Here is a 22,024-nt window from a genome sequence, read left to right as displayed (position 1 = left end):
CGGCACTGAGAGAATCCCTGAGCCTAAAGTGCATCCTGGCAACCCTTAACCTGTCATCTCACTATTGTGACGCAAGGTACACTGCAGGTGCAGCCTGACAGAAAGTACAGAAAAGCCGGTACGACTCTGAGGCATTTGGACGAGGCAAGGTCCCCTCGGCCTGACTAAGTCATTAAGCGGGTGCTGCTCCTCGTGGCACGCAGAACACCCCCCGTCCAACGAAGTGGGATCCTAGAAAGGCCCAGTGTTGCTGAAAGTCTCCAGGTGTCAGTCAGCGAGTGCTGGCAAATGCGTCGTGGGCTCAAGTTGGCACTGGGAGGATGTGGGAGAAGCCCGACTTTCCCCCTTTGGAAAGCCACTTCGTTGCAGCTTCCAAGCCGCCTGCTACTATTCACTCCACAGATTCCTCTGAGGAGCGGTGACTTTTTCCAAAAGAAACCAGGTGCTTGCGATTCCTTCCGGGGAGCTCACCCCCAGGAGCATACTGTAGCTAAGGTGCCCACTAAATGTGACCTCTAGTCTCGAGGTAAGGTGCACATTTTCCCATTCCCAGAGATAGGGGCGCCCCGGTTTCCAGGAGGTCTTAGTCAGTGGACGGCTTTAGCTTTAGTATGCCTCACAGCGCTCAAGACTCTCACGTGGGCACTTCTTTCCAAGGAAGTACACTGCGTACCCAAAGCCTTCTGAGCACAAGCAAGGGATACACAGCTCTGGGCACATCCCTCCCTATGCAGTTGGAAGGGCCGGGAACTAAGGTGTTCTCTGAGGCGAGCGTCCCACAGCTTTGAAACAGCCCCAGGAACGCGGTTCTTGGCAGGGTTTCGTTCCCTGCGGGTCTGCCACGTTGAGGAAAACTAAGCGGCCCTGAAAGAAACCACCGGGGCTCCAATTCGGTTTGGGGACTCCTGCTCGACGTCTCTCTAGGTGATGCGGAAACTGGACTTTAGGTCCAGCCCGAAGTAATGCAGAGAGTAGCCCCGAGCATTGCTAGGCATTGGGAACATCCGAAGTCACCCAGGTAGGCCTGCTGAGGGCAGTTCGGGGTTTGTGCCGTTCACCACATGCAGCACACACTGCATCCAAAAGTTTCATCGCAGAAGGCCGAACTGTGTTCCACGGGTCTCCCTTGGATGGTCAGAGAAGATAGGTGTATGTGCTGGGTGATCCAGTTGGTAATTGAGAAGCCTGGCAGAGGGCAGTCTTTTCCCCATTTGAAAGGTCGATAGTGGCGGCCTCAAGGCTGACTGAAAGACACTGCCCTTACCCGTCTTCTAGTCACCTCCAGGAGTGCCTCAGTGAAGACAGTGGGTTTTCTCCTACGAATCCAGGTGGTCTCCAGTGCCTTGCTGGGAGCTCATCCCACGCTTGCCCTAGCTAAAGTGTGAAGTCAAAGTGACCCCTAGCCTCAAGGGAAGCGCGAGCGCTTCCTATCAGCCAAGTTGGGTGGGCAGCCACCTCCATGAACCCTGACGCCATAGAGTGCTTTAACTCCTCTGCGGCTTTGCGTAGGCCTAAGAGAGTCGCGTGTGAATTCCTTCTGAGGGAGAGCATGTGCGCTGGGAGTCCCCGTTTTGTTTTCCGAGCCACACAACACAGGACAGACTGCTGGGGTCAGCTCTTGCTACGCAGAGCGAAGGGCAGTGAACTGCTTCTCGCTTGCAGAGCTTGATGTCTACGGCTGTAAGGCAGCCCCGGGACAAAGTTTTGGCCAGTATTACATTCAGCGTGGCTCTCCCTCTGTGGAGGCCCTCCGAACGGCACTGAGAGAATCCCTGAGCCTAAAGTGCATCCTGGCAACCCTTAACCTGTCATCTCACTATTGTGACGCAAGGTACACTGCAGGTGCAGCCTGACAGAAAGTACAGAAAAGCCGGTACGACTCTGAGGCATTTGGACGAGGCAAGGTCCCCTCGGCCTGACTAAGTCATTAAGCGGGTGCTGCTCCTCGTGGCACGCAGAACACCCCCCGTCCAACGAAGTGGGATCCTAGAAAGGCCCAGTGTTGCTGAAAGTCTCCAGGTGTCAGTCAGCGAGTGCTGGCAAATGCGTCGTGGGCTCAAGTTGGCACTGGGAGGATGTGGGAGAAGCCCGACTTTCCCCCTTTGGAAAGCCACTGCGTTGCAGCTTCCAAGCCGCCTGCTACTATTCACTCCACAGATTCCTCTGAGGAGCGGTGACTTTTTCCAAAAGAAACCAGGTGCTTGCGATTCCTTCCGGGGAGCTCACCCCCAGGAGCATACTGTAGCTAAGGTGCCCACTAAATGTGACCTCTAGTCTCGAGGTAAGGTGCACATTTTCCCATTCCCAGAGATAGGGGCGCCCCGGTTTCCAGGAGGTCTTAGTCAGTGGACGGCTTTAGCTTTAGTATGCCTCACAGCGCTCAAGACTCTCACGTGGGCACTTCTTTCCAAGGAAGTACACTGCGTACCCAAAGCCTTCTGAGCACAAGCAAGGGATACACAGCTCTGGGCACATCCCTCCCTATGCAGTTGTAAGGGCCGGGAACTAAGGTGTTCTCTGAGGCGAGCGTCCCACAGCTTTGAAACAGCCCCAGGAACGCGGTTCTTGGCAGGGTTTCGTTCCCTGCGGGTCTGCCACGTTGAGGAAAACTAAGCGGCCCTGAAAGAAACCACCGGGGCTCCAATTCGGTTTGGGGACTCCTGCTCGACGTCTCTCTAGGTGATGCGGAAACTGGACTTTAGGTCCAGCCCGAAGTAATGCAGAGAGTAGCCCCGAGCATTGCTAGGCATTGGGAACATCCGAAGTCACCCAGGTAGGCCTGCTGAGGGCAGTTCGGGGTTTGTGCCGTTCACCACATGCAGCACACACTGCATCCAAAAGTTTCATCGCAGAAGGCCGAACTGTGTTCCACGGGTCTCCCTTGGATGGTCAGAGAAGATAGGTGTATGTGCTGGGTGATCCAGTTGGTAATTGAGAAGCCTGGCAGAGGGCAGTCTTTTCCCCATTTGAAAGGTCGATAGTGGCGGCCTCAAGGCTGACTGAAAGACACTGCCCTTACCCGTCTTCTAGTCACCTCCAGGAGTGCCTCAGTGAAGACAGTGAGTTTTCTCCTACGAATCCAGGTGGTCTCCAGTGCCTTGCTGGGAGCTCATCCCACGCTTGCCCTAGCTAAAGTGTGAAGTCAAAGTGACCCCTAGCCTCAAGGGAAGCGCGAGCGCTTCCTATCAGCCAAGTTGGGTGGGCAGCCACCTCCATGAACCCTGACGCCATAGAGTGCTTTAACTCCTCTGCGGCTTTGCGTAGGCCTAAGAGAGTCGCGTGTGAATTCCTTCTGAGGGAGAGCATGTGCGCTGGGAGTCCCCGTTTTGTTTTCCGAGCCACACAACACAGGACAGACTGCTGGGGTCAGCTCTTGCTACGCAGAGCGAAGGGCAGTGAACTGCTTCTCGCTTGCAGAGCTTGATGTCTACGGCTGTAAGGCAGCCCCGGGACAAAGTTTTGGCCAGTATTACATTCAGCGTGGCTCTCCCTCTGTGGAGGCCCTCCGAACGGCACTGAGAGAATCCCTGAGCCTAAAGTGCATCCTGGCAACCCTTAACCTGTCATCTCACTATTGTGACGCAAGGTACACTGCAGGTGCAGCCTGACAGAAAGTACAGAAAAGCCGGTACGACTCTGAGGCATTTGGACGAGGCAAGGTCCCCTCGGCCTGACTAAGTCATTAAGCGGGTGCTGCTCCTCGTGGCACGCAGAACACCCCCCGTCCAACGAAGTGGGATCCTAGAAAGGCCCAGTGTTGCTGAAAGTCTCCAGGTGTCAGTCAGCGAGTGCTGGCAAATGCGTCGTGGGCTCAAGTTGGCACTGGGAGGATGTGGGAGAAGCCCGACTTTCCCCCTTTGGAAAGCCACTTCGTTGCAGCTTCCAAGCCGCCTGCTACTATTCACTCCACAGATTCCTCTGAGGAGCGGTGACTTTTTCCAAAAGAAACCAGGTGCTTGCGATTCCTTCCGGGGAGCTCACCCCCAGGAGCATACTGTAGCTAAGGTGCCCACTAAATGTGACCTCTAGTCTCGAGGTAAGGTGCACATTTTCCCATTCCCAGAGATAGGGGCGCCCCGGTTTCCAGGAGGTCTTAGTCAGTGGACGGCTTTAGCTTTAGTATGCCTCACAGCGCTCAAGACTCTCACGTGGGCACTTCTTTCCAAGGAAGTACACTGCGTACCCAAAGCCTTCTGAGCACAAGCAAGGGATACACAGCTCTGGGCACATCCCTCCCTATGCAGTTGGAAGGGCCGGGAACTAAGGTGTTCTCTGAGGCGAGCGTCCCACAGCTTTGAAACAGCCCCAGGAACGCGGTTCTTGGCAGGGTTTCGTTCCCTGCGGGTCTGCCACGTTGAGGAAAACTAAGCGGCCCTGAAAGAAACCACCGGGGCTCCAATTCGGTTTGGGGACTCCTGCTCGACGTCTCTCTAGGTGATGCGGAAACTGGACTTTAGGTCCAGCCCGAAGTAATGCAGAGAGTAGCCCCGAGCATTGCTAGGCATTGGGAACATCCGAAGTCACCCAGGTAGGCCTGCTGAGGGCAGTTCGGGGTTTGTGCCGTTCACCACATGCAGCACACACTGCATCCAAAAGTTTCATCGCAGAAGGCCGAACTGTGTTCCACGGGTCTCCCTTGGATTGTCAGAGAAGATAGGTGTATGTGCTGGGTGATCCAGTTGGTAATTGAGAAGCCTGGCAGAGGGCAGTCTTTTCCCCATTTGAAAGGTCGATAGTGGCGGCCTCAAGGCTGACTGAAAGACACTGCCCTTACCCGTCTTCTAGTCACCTCCAGGAGTGCCTCAGTGAAGACAGTGAGTTTTCTCCTACGAATCCAGGTGGTCTCCAGTGCCTTGCTGGGAGCTCATCCCACGCTTGCCCTAGCTAAAGTGTGAAGTCAAAGTGACCCCTAGCCTCAAGGGAAGCGCGAGCACTTCCTATCAGCCAAGTTGGGTGGGCAGCCACCTCCATGAACCCTGACGCCATAGAGTGCTTTAACTCCTCTGCGGCTTTGCGTAGGCCTAAGAGAGTCGCGTGTGAATTCCTTCTGAGGGAGAGCATGTGCGCTGGGAGTCCCCGTTTTGTTTTCCGAGCCACACAACACAGGACAGACTGCTGGGGTCAGCTCTTGCTACGCAGAGCGAAGGGCAGTGAACTGCTTCTCGCTTGCAGAGCTTGATGTCTACGGCTGTAAGGCAGCCCCGGGACAAAGTTTTGGCCAGTATTACATTCAGCGTGGCTCTCCCTCTGTGGAGGCCCTCCGAACGGCACTGAGAGAATCCCTGAGCCTAAAGTGCATCCTGGCAACCCTTAACCTGTCATCTCACTATTGTGACGCAAGGTACACTGCAGGTGCAGCCTGACAGAAAGTACAGAAAAGCCGGTACGACTCTGAGGCATTTGGACGAGGCAAGGTCCCCTCGGCCTGACTAAGTCATTAAGCGGGTGCTGCTCCTCGTGGCACGCAGAACACCCCCCGTCCAACGAAGTGGGATCCTAGAAAGGCCCAGTGTTGCTGAAAGTCTCCAGGTGTCAGTCAGCGAGTGCTGGCAAATGCGTCGTGGGCTCAAGTTGGCACTGGGAGGATGTGGGAGAAGCCCGACTTTCCCCCTTTGGAAAGCCACTTCGTTGCAGCTTCCAAGCCGCCTGCTACTATTCACTCCACAGATTCCTCTGAGGAGCGGTGAGTTTTTCCAAAAGAAACCAGGTGCTTGCGATTCCTTCCGGGGAGCTCACCCCCAGGAGCATACTGTAGCTAAGGTGCCCACTAAATGTGACCTCTAGTCTCGAGGTAAGGTGCACATTTTCCCATTCCCAGAGATAGGGGCGCCCCGGTTTCCAGGAGGTCTTAGTCAGTGGACGGCTTTAGCTTTAGTATGCCTCACAGCGCTCAAGACTCTCACGTGGGCACTTCTTTCCAAGGAAGTACACTGCGTACCCAAAGCCTTCTGAGCACAAGCAAGGGATACACAGCTCTGGGCACATCCCTCCCTATGCAGTTGGAAGGGCCGGGAACTAAGGTGTTCTCTGAGGCGAGCGTCCCACAGCTTTGAAACAGCCCCAGGAACGCGGTTCTTGGCAGGGTTTCGTTCCCTGCGGGTCTGCCACGTTGAGGAAAACTAAGCGGCCCTGAAAGAAACCACCGGGGCTCCAATTCGGTTTGGGGACTCCTGCTCGACGTCTCTCTAGGTGATGCGGAAACTGGACTTTAGGTCCAGCCCGAAGTAATGCAGAGAGTAGCCCCGAGCATTGCTAGGCATTGGGAACATCCGAAGTCACCCAGGTAGGCCTGCTGAGGGCAGTTCGGGGTTTGTGCCGTTCACCACATGCAGCACACACTGCATCCAAAAGTTTCATCGCAGAAGGCCGAACTGTGTTCCACGGGTCTCCCTTGGATGGTCAGAGAAGATAGGTGTATGTGCTGGGTGATCCAGTTGGTAATTGAGAAGCCTGGCAGAGGGCAGTCTTTTCCCCATTTGAAAGGTCGATAGTGGCGGCCTCAAGGCTGACTGAAAGACACTGCCCTTACCCGTCTTCTAGTCACCTCCAGGAGTGCCTCAGTGAAGACAGTGAGTTTTCTCCTACGAATCCAGGTGGTCTCCAGTGCCTTGCTGGGAGCTCATCCCACGCTTGCCCTAGCTAAAGTGTGAAGTCAAAGTGACCCCTAGCCTCAAGGGAAGCGCGAGCGCTTCCTATCAGCCAAGTTGGGTGGGCAGCCACCTCCATGAACCCTGACGCCATAGAGTGCTTTAACTCCTCTGCGGCTTTGCGTAGGCCTAAGAGAGTCGCGTGTGAATTCCTTCTGAGGGAGAGCATGTGCGCTGGGAGTCCCCGTTTTGTTTTCCGAGCCACACAACACAGGACAGACTGCTGGGGTCAGCTCTTGCTACGCAGAGCGAAGGGCAGTGAACTGCTTCTCGCTTGCAGAGCTTGATGTCTACGGCTGTAAGGCAGCCCCGGGACAAAGTTTTGGCCAGTATTACATTCAGCGTGGCTCTCCCTCTGTGGAGGCCCTCCGAACGGCACTGAGAGAATCCCTGAGCCTAAAGTGCATCCTGGCAACCCTTAACCTGTCATCTCACTATTGTGACGCAAGGTACACTGCAGGTGCAGCCTGACAGAAAGTACAGAAAAGCCGGTACGACTCTGAGGCATTTGGACGAGGCAAGGTCCCCTCGGCCTGACTAAGTCATTAAGCGGGTGCTGCTCCTCGTGGCACGCAGAACACCCCCCGTCCAACGAAGTGGGATCCTAGAAAGGCCCAGTGTTGCTGAAAGTCTCCAGGTGTCAGTCAGCGAGTGCTGGCAAATGCGTCGTGGGCTCAAGTTGGCACTGGGAGGATGTGGGAGAAGCCCGACTTTCCCCCTTTGGAAAGCCACTTCGTTGCAGCTTCCAAGCCGCCTGCTACTATTCACTCCACAGATTCCTCTGAGGAGCGGTGACTTTTTCCAAAAGAAACCAGGTGCTTGCGATTCCTTCCGGGGAGCTCACCCCCAGGAGCATACTGTAGCTAAGGTGCCCACTAAATGTGACCTCTAGTCTCGAGGTAAGGTGCACATTTTCCCATTCCCAGAGATAGGGGCGCCCCGGTTTCCAGGAGGTCTTAGTCAGTGGACGGCTTTAGCTTTAGTATGCCTCACAGCGCTCAAGACTCTCACGTGGGCACTTCTTTCCAAGGAAGTACACTGCGTACCCAAAGCCTTCTGAGCACAAGCAAGGGATACACAGCTCTGGGCACATCCCTCCCTATGCAGTTGGAAGGGCCGGGAACTAAGGTGTTCTCTGAGGCGAGCGTCCCACAGCTTTGAAACAGCCCCAGGAACGCGGTTCTTGGCAGGGTTTCGTTCCCTGCGGGTCTGCCACGTTGAGGAAAACTAAGCGGCCCTGAAAGAAACCACCGGGGCTCCAATTCGGTTTGGGGACTCCTGCTCGACGTCTCTCTAGGTGATGCGGAAACTGGACTTTAGGTCCAGCCCGAAGTAATGCAGAGAGTAGCCCCGAGCATTGCTAGGCATTGGGAACATCCGAAGTCACCCAGGTAGGCCTGCTGAGGGCAGTTCGGGGTTTGTGCCGTTCACCACATGCAGCACACACTGCATCCAAAAGTTTCATCGCAGAAGGCCGAACTGTGTTCCACGGGTCTCCCTTGGATGGTCAGAGAAGATAGGTGTATGTGCTGGGTGATCCAGTTGGTAATTGAGAAGCCTGGCAGAGGGCAGTCTTTTCCCCATTTGAAAGGTCGATAGTGGCGGCCTCAAGGCTGACTGAAAGACACTGCCCTTACCCGTCTTCTAGTCACCTCCAGGAGTGCCTCAGTGAAGACAGTGAGTTTTCTCCTACGAATCCAGGTGGTCTCCAGTGCCTTGCTGGGAGCTCATCCCACGCTTGCCCTAGCTAAAGTGTGAAGTCAAAGTGACCCCTAGCCTCAAGGGAAGCGCGAGCGCTTCCTATCAGCCAAGTTGGGTGGGCAGCCACCTCCATGAACCCTGACGCCATAGAGTGCTTTAACTCCTCTGCGGCTTTGCGTAGGCCTAAGAGAGTCGCGTGTGAATTCCTTCTGAGGGAGAGCATGTGCGCTGGGAGTCCCCGTTTTGTTTTCCGAGCCACACAACACAGGACAGACTGCTGGGGTCAGCTCTTGCTACGCAGAGCGAAGGGCAGTGAACTGCTTCTCGCTTGCAGAGCTTGATGTCTACGGCTGTAAGGCAGCCCCGGGACAAAGTTTTGGCCAGTATTACATTCAGCGTGGCTCTCCCTCTGTGGAGGCCCTCCGAACGGCACTGAGAGAATCCCTGAGCCTAAAGTGCATCCTGGCAACCCTTAACCTGTCATCTCACTATTGTGACGCAAGGTACACTGCAGGTGCAGCCTGACAGAAAGTACAGAAAAGCCGGTACGACTCTGAGGCATTTGGACGAGGCAAGGTCCCCTCGGCCTGACTAAGTCATTAAGCGGGTGCTGCTCCTCGTGGCACGCAGAACACCCCCCGTCCAACGAAGTGGGATCCTAGAAAGGCCCAGTGTTGCTGAAAGTCTCCAGGTGTCAGTCAGCGAGTGCTGGCAAATGCGTCGTGGGCTCAAGTTGGCACTGGGAGGATGTGGGAGAAGCCCGACTTTCCCCCTTTGGAAAGCCACTTCGTTGCAGCTTCCAAGCCGCCTGCTACTATTCACTCCACAGATTCCTCTGAGGAGCGGTGACTTTTTCCAAAAGAAACCAGGTGCTTGCGATTCCTTCCGGGGAGCTCACCCCCAGGAGCATACTGTAGCTAAGGTGCCCACTAAATGTGACCTCTAGTCTCGAGGTAAGGTGCACATTTTCCCATTCCCAGAGATAGGGGCGCCCCGGTTTCCAGGAGGTCTTAGTCAGTGGACGGCTTTAGCTTTAGTATGCCTCACAGCGCTCAAGACTCTCACGTGGGCACTTCTTTCCAAGGAAGTACACTGCGTACCCAAAGCCTTCTGAGCACAAGCAAGGGATACACAGCTCTGGGCACATCCCTCCCTATGCAGTTGGAAGGGCCGGGAACTAAGGTGTTCTCTGAGGCGAGCGTCCCACAGCTTTGAAACAGCCCCAGGAACGCGGTTCTTGGCAGGGTTTCGTTCCCTGCGGGTCTGCCACGTTGAGGAAAACTAAGCGGCCCTGAAAGAAACCACCGGGGCTCCAATTCGGTTTGGGGACTCCTGCTCGACGTCTCTCTAGGTGATGCGGAAACTGGACTTTAGGTCCAGCCCGAAGTAATGCAGAGAGTAGCCCCGAGCATTGCTAGGCATTGGGAACATCCGAAGTCACCCAGGTAGGCCTGCTGAGGGCAGTTCGGGGTTTGTGCCGTTCACCACATGCAGCACACACTGCATCCAAAAGTTTCATCGCAGAAGGCCGAACTGTGTTCCACGGGTCTCCCTTGGATGGTCAGAGAAGATAGGTGTATGTGCTGGGTGATCCAGTTGGTAATTGAGAAGCCTGGCAGAGGGCAGTCTTTTCCCCATTTGAAAGGTCGATAGTGGCGGCCTCAAGGCTGACTGAAAGACACTGCCCTTACCCGTCTTCTAGTCACCTCCAGGAGTGCCTCAGTGAAGACAGTGAGTTTTCTCCTACGAATCCAGGTGGTCTCCAGTGCCTTGCTGGGAGCTCATCCCACGCTTGCCCTAGCTAAAGTGTGAAGTCAAAGTGACCCCTAGCCTCAAGGGAAGCGCGAGCGCTTCCTATCAGCCAAGTTGGGTGGGCAGCCACCTCCATGAACCCTGACGCCATAGAGTGCTTTAACTCCTCTGCGGCTTTGCGTAGGCCTAAGAGAGTCGCGTGTGAATTCCTTCTGAGGGAGAGCATGTGCGCTGGGAGTCCCCGTTTTGTTTTCCGAGCCACACAACACAGGACAGACTGCTGGGGTCAGCTCTTGCTACGCAGAGCGAAGGGCAGTGAACTGCTTCTCGCTTGCAGAGCTTGATGTCTACGGCTGTAAGGCAGCCCCGGGACAAAGTTTTGGCCAGTATTACATTCAGCGTGGCTCTCCCTCTGTGGAGGCCCTCCGAACGGCACTGAGAGAATCCCTGAGCCTAAAGTGCATCCTGGCAACCCTTAACCTGTCATCTCACTATTGTGACGCAAGGTACACTGCAGGTGCAGCCTGACAGAAAGTACAGAAAAGCCGGTACGACTCTGAGGCATTTGGACGAGGCAAGGTCCCCTCGGCCTGACTAAGTCATTAAGCGGGTGCTGCTCCTCGTGGCACGCAGAACACCCCCCGTCCAACGAAGTGGGATCCTAGAAAGGCCCAGTGTTGCTGAAAGTCTCCAGGTGTCAGTCAGCGAGTGCTGGCAAATGCGTCGTGGGCTCAAGTTGGCACTGGGAGGATGTGGGAGAAGCCCGACTTTCCCCCTTTGGAAAGCCACTTCGTTGCAGCTTCCAAGCCGCCTGCTACTATTCACTCCACAGATTCCTCTGAGGAGCGGTGACTTTTTCCAAAAGAAACCAGGTGCTTGCGATTCCTTCCGGGGAGCTCACCCCCAGGAGCATACTGTAGCTAAGGTGCCCACTAAATGTGACCTCTAGTCTCGAGGTAAGGTGCACATTTTCCCATTCCCAGAGATAGGGGCGCCCCGGTTTCCAGGAGGTCTTAGTCAGTGGACGGCTTTAGCTTTAGTATGCCTCACAGCGCTCAAGACTCTCACGTGGGCACTTCTTTCCAAGGAAGTACACTGCGTACCCAAAGCCTTCTGAGCACAAGCAAGGGATACACAGCTCTGGGCACATCCCTCCCTATGCAGTTGGAAGGGCCGGGAACTAAGGTGTTCTCTGAGGCGAGCGTCCCACAGCTTTGAAACAGCCCCAGGAACGCGGTTCTTGGCAGGGTTTCGTTCCCTGCGGGTCTGCCACGTTGAGGAAAACTAAGCGGCCCTGAAAGAAACCACCGGGGCTCCAATTCGGTTTGGGGACTCCTGCTCGACGTCTCTCTAGGTGATGCGGAAACTGGACTTTAGGTCCAGCCCGAAGTAATGCAGAGAGTAGCCCCGAGCATTGCTAGGCATTGGGAACATCCGAAGTCACCCAGGTAGGCCTGCTGAGGGCAGTTCGGGGTTTGTGCCGTTCACCACATGCAGCACACACTGCATCCAAAAGTTTCATCGCAGAAGGCCGAACTGTGTTCCACGGGTCTCCCTTGGATTGTCAGAGAAGATAGGTGTATGTGCTGGGTGATCCAGTTGGTAATTGAGAAGCCTGGCAGAGGGCAGTCTTTTCCCCATTTGAAAGGTCGATAGTGGCGGCCTCAAGGCTGACTGAAAGACACTGCCCTTACCCGTCTTCTAGTCACCTCCAGGAGTGCCTCAGTGAAGACAGTGAGTTTTCTCCTACGAATCCAGGTGGTCTCCAGTGCCTTGCTGGGAGCTCATCCCACGCTTGCCCTAGCTAAAGTGTGAAGTCAAAGTGACCCCTAGCCTCAAGGGAAGCGCGAGCGCTTCCTATCAGCCAAGTTGGGTGGGCAGCCACCTCCATGAACCCTGACGCCATAGAGTGCTTTAACTCCTCTGCGGCTTTGCGTAGGCCTAAGAGAGTCGCGTGTGAATTCCTTCTGAGGGAGAGCATGTGCGCTGGGAGTCCCCGTTTTGTTTTCCGAGCCACACAACACAGGACAGACTGCTGGGGTCAGCTCTTGCTACGCAGAGCGAAGGGCAGTGAACTGCTTCTCGCTTGCAGAGCTTGATGTCTACGGCTGTAAGGCAGCCCCGGGACAAAGTTTTGGCCAGTATTACATTCAGCGTGGCTCTCCCTCTGTGGAGGCCCTCCGAACGGCACTGAGAGAATCCCTGAGCCTAAAGTGCATCCTGGCAACCCTTAACCTGTCATCTCACTATTGTGACGCAAGGTACACTGCAGGTGCAGCCTGACAGAAAGTACAGAAAAGCCGGTACGACTCTGAGGCATTTGGACGAGGCAAGGTCCCCTCGGCCTGACTAAGTCATTAAGCGGGTGCTGCTCCTCGTGGCACGCAGAACACCCCCCGTCCAACGAAGTGGGATCCTAGAAAGGCCCAGTGTTGCTGAAAGTCTCCAGGTGTCAGTCAGCGAGTGCTGGCAAATGCGTCGTGGGCTCAAGTTGGCACTGGGAGGATGTGGGAGAAGCCCGACTTTCCCCCTTTGGAAAGCCACTTCGTTGCAGCTTCCAAGCCGCCTGCTACTATTCACTCCACAGATTCCTCTGAGGAGCGGTGACTTTTTCCAAAAGAAACCAGGTGCTTGCGATTCCTTCCGGGGAGCTCACCCCCAGGAGCATACTGTAGCTAAGGTGCCCACTAAATGTGACCTCTAGTCTCGAGGTAAGGTGCACATTTTCCCATTCCCAGAGATAGGGGCGCCCCGGTTTCCAGGAGGTCTTAGTCAGTGGACGGCTTTAGCTTTAGTATGCCTCACAGCGCTCAAGACTCTCACGTGGGCACTTCTTTCCAAGGAAGTACACTGCGTACCCAAAGCCTTCTGAGCACAAGCAAGGGATACACAGCTCTGGGCACATCCCTCCCTATGCAGTTGGAAGGGCCGGGAACTAAGGTGTTCTCTGAGGCGAGCGTCCCACAGCTTTGAAACAGCCCCAGGAACGCGGTTCTTGGCAGGGTTTCGTTCCCTGCGGGTCTGCCACGTTGAGGAAAACTAAGCGGCCCTGAAAGAAACCACCGGGGCTCCAATTCGGTTTGGGGACTCCTGCTCGACGTCTCTCTAGGTGATGCGGAAACTGGACTTTAGGTCCAGCCCGAAGTAATGCAGAGAGTAGCCCCGAGCATTGCTAGGCATTGGGAACATCCGAAGTCACCCAGGTAGGCCTGCTGAGGGCAGTTCGGGGTTTGTGCCGTTCACCACATGCAGCACACACTGCATCCAAAAGTTTCATCGCAGAAGGCCGAACTGTGTTCCACGGGTCTCCCTTGGATTGTCAGAGAAGATAGGTGTATGTGCTGGGTGATCCAGTTGGTAATTGAGAAGCCTGGCAGAGGGCAGTCTTTTCCCCATTTGAAAGGTCGATAGTGGCGGCCTCAAGGCTGACTGAAAGACACTGCCCTTACCCGTCTTCTAGTCACCTCCAGGAGTGCCTCAGTGAAGACAGTGAGTTTTCTCCTACGAATCCAGGTGGTCTCCAGTGCCTTGCTGGGAGCTCATCCCACGCTTGCCCTAGCTAAAGTGTGAAGTCAAAGTGACCCCTAGCCTCAAGGTAAGCGCGAGCGCTTCCTATCAGCCAAGTTGGGTGGGCAGCCACCTCCATGAACCCTGACGCCATAGAGTGCTTTAACTCCTCTGCGGCTTTGCGTAGGCCTAAGAGAGTCGCGTGTGAATTCCTTCTGAGGGAGAGCATGTGCGCTGGGAGTCCCCGTTTTGTTTTCCGAGCCACACAACACAGGACAGACTGCTGGGGTCAGCTCTTGCTACGCAGAGCGAAGGGCAGTGAACTGCTTCTCGCTTGCAGAGCTTGATGTCTACGGCTGTAAGGCAGCCCCGGGACAAAGTTTTGGCCAGTATTACATTCAGCGTGGCTCTCCCTCTGTGGAGGCCCTCCGAACGGCACTGAGAGAATCCCTGAGCCTAAAGTGCATCCTGGCAACCCTTAACCTGTCATCTCACTATTGTGACGCAAGGTACACTGCAGGTGCAGCCTGACAGAAAGTACAGAAAAGCCGGTACGACTCTGAGGCATTTGGACGAGGCAAGGTCCCCTCGGCCTGACTAAGTCATTAAGCGGGTGCTGCTCCTCGTGGCACGCAGAACACCCCCCGTCCAACGAAGTGGGATCCTAGAAAGGCCCAGTGTTGCTGAAAGTCTCCAGGTGTCAGTCAGCGAGTGCTGGCAAATGCGTCGTGGGCTCAAGTTGGCACTGGGAGGATGTGGGAGAAGCCCGACTTTCCCCCTTTGGAAAGCCACTTCGTTGCAGCTTCCAAGCCGCCTGCTACTATTCACTCCACAGATTCCTCTGAGGAGCGGTGACTTTTTCCAAAAGAAACCAGGTGCTTGCGATTCCTTCCGGGGAGCTCACCCCCAGGAGCATACTGTAGCTAAGGTGCCCACTAAATGTGACCTCTAGTCTCGAGGTAAGGTGCACATTTTCCCATTCCCAGAGATAGGGGCGCCCCGGTTTCCAGGAGGTCTTAGTCAGTGGACGGCTTTAGCTTTAGTATGCCTCACAGCGCTCAAGACTCTCACGTGGGCACTTCTTTCCAAGGAAGTACACTGCGTACCCAAAGCCTTCTGAGCACAAGCAAGGGATACACAGCTCTGGGCACATCCCTCCCTATGCAGTTGGAAGGGCCGGGAACTAAGGTGTTCTCTGAGGCGAGCGTCCCACAGCTTTGAAACAGCCCCAGGAACGCGGTTCTTGGCAGGGTTTCGTTCCCTGCGGGTCTGCCACGTTGAGGAAAACTAAGCGGCCCTGAAAGAAACCACCGGGGCTCCAATTCGGTTTGGGGACTCCTGCTCGACGTCTCTCTAGGTGATGCGGAAACTGGACTTTAGGTCCAGCCCGAAGTAATGCAGAGAGTAGCCCCGAGCATTGCTAGGCATTGGGAACATCCGAAGTCACCCAGGTAGGCCTGCTGAGGGCAGTTCGGGGTTTGTGCCGTTCACCACATGCAGCACACACTGCATCCAAAAGTTTCATCGCAGAAGGCCGAACTGTGTTCCACGGGTCTCCCTTGGATGGTCAGAGAAGATAGGTGTATGTGCTGGGTGATCCAGTTGGTAATTGAGAAGCCTGGCAGAGGGCAGTCTTTTCCCCATTTGAAAGGTCGATAGTGGCGGCCTCAAGGCTGACTGAAAGACACTGCCCTTACCCGTCTTCTAGTCACCTCCAGGAGTGCCTCAGTGAAGACAGTGAGTTTTCTCCTACGAATCCAGGTGGTCTCCAGTGCCTTGCTGGGAGCTCATCCCACGCTTGCCCTAGCTAAAGTGTGAAGTCAAAGTGACCCCTAGCCTCAAGGTAAGCGCGAGCGCTTCCTATCAGCCAAGTTGGGTGGGCAGCCACCTCCATGAACCCTGACGCCATAGAGTGCTTTAACTCCTCTGCGGCTTTGCGTAGGCCTAAGAGAGTCGCGTGTGAATTCCTTCTGAGGGAGAGCATGTGCGCTGGGAGTCCCCGTTTTGTTTTCCGAGCCACACAACACAGGACAGACTGCTGGGGTCAGCTCTTGCTACGCAGAGCGAAGGGCAGTGAACTGCTTCTCGCTTGCAGAGCTTGATGTCTACGGCTGTAAGGCAGCCCCGGGACAAAGTTTTGGCCAGTATTACATTCAGCGTGGCTCTCCCTCTGTGGAGGCCCTCCGAACGGCACTGAGAGAATCCCTGAGCCTAAAGTGCATCCTGGCAACCCTTAACCTGTCATCTCACTATTGTGACGCAAGGTACACTGCAGGTGCAGCCTGACAGAAAGTACAGAAAAGCCGGTACGACTCTGAGGCATTTGGACGAGGCAAGGTCCCCTCGGCCTGACTAAGTCATTAAGCGGGTGCTGCTCCTCGTGGCACGCAGAACACCCCCCGTCCAACGAAGTGGGATCCTAGAAAGGCCCAGTGTTGCTGAAAGTCTCCAGGTGTCAGTCAGCGAGTGCTGGCAAATGCGTCGTGGGCTCAAGTTGGCACTGGGAGGATGTGGGAGAAGCCCGACTTTCCCCCTTTGGAAAGCCACTGCGTTGCAGCTTCCAAGCCGCCTGCTACTATTCACTCCACAGATTCCTCTGAGGAGCGGTGACTTTTTCCAAAAGAAACCAGGTGCTTGCGATTCCTTCCGGGGAGCTCACCCCCAGGAGCATACTGTAGCTAAGGTGCCCACTAAATGTGACCTCTAGTCTCGAGGTAAGGTGCACATTTTCCCATTCCCAGAGATAGGGGCGCCCCGGTTTCCAGGAGGTCTTAGTCAGTGGACGGCTTTAGCTTTAGTATGCCTCACAGCGCTCAAGACTCTCACGTGGGCACTTCTTTCCAAGGAAGTACACTGCGTACCCAAAGCCTTCTGAGCACAAGCAAGGGATACACAGCTCTGGGCACATCCCTCCCTATGCAGTTGGAAGGGCCGGGAACTAAGGTGTTCTCTGAGGCGAGCGTCCCACAGCTTTGAAACAGCCCCAGGAACGCGGTTCTTGGCAGGGTTTCGTTCCCTGCGGGTCTGCCACGTTGAGGAAAACTAAGCGGCCCTGAAAGAAACCACCGGGGCTCCAATTCGGTTTGGGGACTCCTGCTCGACGTCTCTCTAGGTGATGCGGAAACTGGACTTTAGGTCCAGCCCGAAGTAATGCAGAGAGTAGCCCCGAGCATTGCTAGGCATTGGGAACATCCGAAGTCACCCAGGTAGGCCTGCTGAGGGCAGTTCGGGGTTTGTGCCGTTCACCACATGCAGCACACACTGCATCCAAAAGTTTCATCGCAGAAGGCCGAACTGTGTTCCACGGGTCTCCCTTGGATGGTCAGAGAAGATAGGTGTATGTGCTGGGTGATCCAGTTGGTAATTGAGAAGCCTGGCAGAGGGCAGTCTTTTCCCCATTTGAAAGGTCGATAGTGGCGGCCTCAAGGCTGACTGAAAGACACTGCCCTTACCCGTCTTCTAGTCACCTCCAGGAGTGCCTCAGTGAAGACAGTGAGTTTTCTCCTACGAATCCAGGTGGTCTCCAGTGCCTTGCTGGGAGCTCATCCCACGCTTGCCCTAGCTAAAGTGTGAAGTCAAAGTGACCCCTAGCCTCAAGGGAAGCGCGAGCGCTTCCTATCAGCCAAGTTGGGTGGGCAGCCACCTCCATGAACCCTGACGCCATAGAGTGCTTTAACTCCTCTGCGGCTTTGCGTAGGCCTAAGAGAGTCGCGTGTGAATTCCTTCTGAGGGAGAGCATGTGCGCTGGGAGTCCCCGTTTTGTTTTCCGAGCCACACAACACAGGACAGACTGCTGGGGTCAGCTCTTGCTACGCAGAGCGAAGGGCAGTGAACTGCTTCTCGCTTGCAGAGCTTGATGTCTACGGCTGTAAGGCAGCCCCGGGACAAAGTTTTGGCCAGTATTACATTCAGCGTGGCTCTCCCTCTGTGGAGGCCCTCCGAACGGCACTGAGAGAATCCCTGAGCCTAAAGTGCATCCTGGCAACCCTTAACCTGTCATCTCACTATTGTGACGCAAGGTACACTGCAGGTGCAGCCTGACAGAAAGTACAGAAAAGCCGGTACGACTCTGAGGCATTTGGACGAGGCAAGGTCCCCTCGGCCTGACTAAGTCATTAAGCGGGTGCTGCTCCTCGTGGCACGCAGAACACCCCCCGTCCAACGAAGTGGGATCCTAGAAAGGCCCAGTGTTGCTGAAAGTCTCCAGGTGTCAGTCAGCGAGTGCTGGCAAATGCGTCGTGGGCTCAAGTTGGCACTGGGAGGATGTGGGAGAAGCCCGACTTTCCCCCTTTGGAAAGCCACTGCGTTGCAGCTTCCAAGCCGCCTGCTACTATTCACTCCACAGATTCCTCTGAGGAGCGGTGACTTTTTCCAAAAGAAACCAGGTGCTTGCGATTCCTTCCGGGGAGCTCACCCCCAGGAGCATACTGTAGCTAAGGTGCCCACTAAATGTGACCTCTAGTCTCGAGGTAAGGTGCACATTTTCCCATTCCCAGAGATAGGGGCGCCCCGGTTTCCAGGAGGTCTTAGTCAGTGGACGGCTTTAGCTTTAGTATGCCTCACAGCGCTCAAGACTCTCACGTGGGCACTTCTTTCCAAGGAAGTACACTGCGTACCCAAAGCCTTCTGAGCACAAGCAAGGGATACACAGCTCTGGGCACATCCCTCCCTATGCAGTTGGAAGGGCCGGGAACTAAGGTGTTCTCTGAGGCGAGCGTCCCACAGCTTTGAAACAGCCCCAGGAACGCGGTTCTTGGCAGGGTTTCGTTCCCTGCGGGTCTGCCACGTTGAGGAAAACTAAGCGGCCCTGAAAGAAACCACCGGGGCTCCAATTCGGTTTGGGGACTCCTGCTCGACGTCTCTCTAGGTGATGCGGAAACTGGACTTTAGGTCCAGCCCGAAGTAATGCAGAGAGTAGCCCCGAGCATTGCTAGGCATTGGGAACATCCGAAGTCACCCAGGTAGGCCTGCTGAGGGCAGTTCGGGGTTTGTGCCGTTCACCACATGCAGCACACACTGCATCCAAAAGTTTCATCGCAGAAGGCCGAACTGTGTTCCACGGGTCTCCCTTGGATGGTCAGAGAAGATAGGTGTATGTGCTGGGTGATCCAGTTGGTAATTGAGAAGCCTGGCAGAGGGCAGTCTTTTCCCCATTTGAAAGGTCGATAGTGGCGGCCTCAAGGCTGACTGAAAGACACTGCCCTTACCCGTCTTCTAGTCACCTCCAGGAGTGCCTCAGTGAAGACAGTGAGTTTTCTCCTACGAATCCAGGTGGTCTCCAGTGCCTTGCTGGGAGCTCATCCCACGCTTGCCCTAGCTAAAGTGTGAAGTCAAAGTGACCCCTAGCCTCAAGGGAAGCGCGAGCGCTTCCTATCAGCCAAGTTGGGTGGGCAGCCACCTCCATGAACCCTGACGCCATAGAGTGCTTTAACTCCTCTGCGGCTTTGCGTAGGCCTAAGAGAGTCGCGTGTGAATTCCTTCTGAGGGAGAGCATGTGCGCTGGGAGTCCCCGTTTTGTTTTCCGAGCCACACAACACAGGACAGACTGCTGGGGTCAGCTCTTGCTACGCAGAGCGAAGAGCAGTGAACTGCTTCTCGCTTGCAGAGCTTGATGTCTACGGCTGTAAGGCAGCCCCGGGACAAAGTTTTGGCCAGTATTACATTCAGCGTGGCTCTCCCTCTGTGGAGGCCCTCCGAACGGCACTGAGAGAATCCCTGAGCCTAAAGTGCATCCTGGCAACCCTTAACCTGTCATCTCACTATTGTGACGCAAGGTACACTGCAGGTGCAGCCTGACAGAAAGTACAGAAAAGCCGGTACGACTCTGAGGCATTTGGACGAGGCAAGGTCCCCTCGGCCTGACTAAGTCATTAAGCGGGTGCTGCTCCTCGTGGCACGCAGAACACCCCCCGTCCAACGAAGTGGGATCCTAGAAAGGCCCAGTGTTGCTGAAAGTCTCCAGGTGTCAGTCAGCGAGTGCTGGCAAATGCGTCGTGGGCTCAAGTTGGCACTGGGAGGATGTGGGAGAAGCCCGACTTTCCCCCTTTGGAAAGCCACTTCGTTGCAGCTTCCAAGCCGCCTGCTACTATTCACTCCACAGATTCCTCTGAGGAGCGGTGACTTTTTCCAAAAGAAACCAGGTGCTTGCGATTCCTTCCGGGGAGCTCACCCCCAGGAGCATACTGTAGCTAAGGTGCCCACTAAATGTGACCTCTAGTCTCGAGGTAAGGTGCACATTTTCCCATTCCCAGAGATAGGGGCGCCCCGGTTTCCAGGAGGTCTTAGTCAGTGGACGGCTTTAGCTTTAGTATGCCTCACAGCGCTCAAGACTCTCACGTGGGCACTTCTTTCCAAGGAAGTACACTGCGTACCCAAAGCCTTCTGAGCACAAGCAAGGGATACACAGCTCTGGGCACATCCCTCCCTATGCAGTTGGAAGGGCCGGGAACTAAGGTGTTCTCTGAGGCGAGCGTCCCACAGCTTTGAAACAGCCCCAGGAACGCGGTTCTTGGCAGGGTTTCGTTCCCTGCGGGTCTGCCACGTTGAGGAAAACTAAGCGGCCCTGAAAGAAACCACCGGGGCTCCAATTCGGTTTGGGGACTCCTGCTCGACGTCTCTCTAGGTGATGCGGAAACTGGACTTTAGGTCCAGCCCGAAGTAATGCAGAGAGTAGCCCCGAGCATTGCTAGGCATTGGGAACATCCGAAGTCACCCAGGTAGGCCTGCTGAGGGCAGTTCGGGGTTTGTGCCGTTCACCACATGCAGCACACACTGCATCCAAAAGTTTCATCGCAGAAGGCCGAACTGTGTTCCACGGGTCTCCCTTGGATTGTCAGAGAAGATAGGTGTATGTGCTGGGTGATCCAGTTGGTAATTGAGAAGCCTGGCAGAGGGCAGTCTTTTCCCCATTTGAAAGGTCGATAGTGGCGGCCTCAAGGCTGACTGAAAGACACTGCCCTTACCCGTCTTCTAGTCACCTCCAGGAGTGCCTCAGTGAAGACAGTGAGTTTTCTCCTACGAATCCAGGTGGTCTCCAGTGCCTTGCTGGGAGCTCATCCCACGCTTGCCCTAGCTAAAGTGTGAAGTCAAAGTGACCCCTAGCCTCAAGGGAAGCGCGAGCGCTTCCTATCAGCCAAGTTGGGTGGGCAGCCACCTCCATGAACCCTGACGCCATAGAGTGCTTTAACTCCTCTGCGGCTTTGCGTAGGCCTAAGAGAGTCGCGTGTGAATTCCTTCTGAGGGAGAGCATGTGCGCTGGGAGTCCCCGTTTTGTTTTCCGAGCCACACAACACAGGACAGACTGCTGGGGTCAGCTCTTGCTACGCAGAGCGAAGGGCAGTGAACTGCTTCTCGCTTGCAGAGCTTGATGTCTACGGCTCTAAGGCAGCCCCGGGACAAAGTTTTGGCCAGTATTACATTCAGCGTGGCTCTCCCTCTGTGGAGGCCCTCCGAACGGCACTGAGAGAATCCCTGAGCCTAAAGTGCATCCTGGCAACCCTTAACCTGTCATCTCACTATTGTGACGCAAGGTACACTGCAGGTGCAGCCTGACAGAAAGTACAGAAAAGCCGGTACGACTCTGAGGCATTTGGACGAGGCAAGGTCCCCTCGGCCTGACTAAGTCATTAAGCGGGTGCTGCTCCTCGTGGCACGCAGAACACCCCCCGTCCAACGAAGTGGGATCCTAGAAAGGCCCAGTGTTGCTGAAAGTCTCCAGGTGTCAGTCAGCGAGTGCTGGCAAATGCGTCGTGGGCTCAAGTTGGCACTGGGAGGATGTGGGAGAAGCCCGACTTTCCCCCTTTGGAAAGCCACTTCGTTGCAGCTTCCAAGCCGCCTGCTACTATTCACTCCACAGATTCCTCTGAGGAGCGGTGACTTTTTCCAAAAGAAACCAGGTGCTTGCGATTCCTTCCGGGGAGCTCACCCCCAGGAGCATACTGTAGCTAAGGTGCCCACTAAATGTGACCTCTAGTCTCGAGGTAAGGTGCACATTTTCCCATTCCCAGAGATAGGGGCGCCCCGGTTTCCAGGAGGTCTTAGTCAGTGGACGGCTTTAGCTTTAGTATGCCTCACAGCGCTCAAGACTCTCACGTGGGCACTTCTTTCCAAGGAAGTACACTGCGTACCCAAAGCCTTCTGAGCACAAGCAAGGGATACACAGCTCTGGGCACATCCCTCCCTATGCAGTTGGAAGGGCCGGGAACTAAGGTGTTCTCTGAGGCGAGCGTCCCACAGCTTTGAAACAGCCCCAGGAACGCGGTTCTTGGCAGGGTTTCGTTCCCTGCGGGTCTGCCACGTTGAGGAAAACTAAGCGGCCCTGAAAGAAACCACCGGGGCTCCAATTCGGTTTGGGGACTCCTGCTCGACGTCTCTCTAGGTGATGCGGAAACTGGACTTTAGGTCCAGCCCGAAGTAAT

Source organism: Mesoplodon mirus, assembly GCF_964341445.2.
Source record: "Mesoplodon mirus genome assembly, chromosome: 4".
Classification (NCBI taxonomy): domain Eukaryota; kingdom Metazoa; phylum Chordata; class Mammalia; order Artiodactyla; family Ziphiidae; genus Mesoplodon; species Mesoplodon mirus.
Note: the sequence above shows the minus strand (reverse complement) of the source record.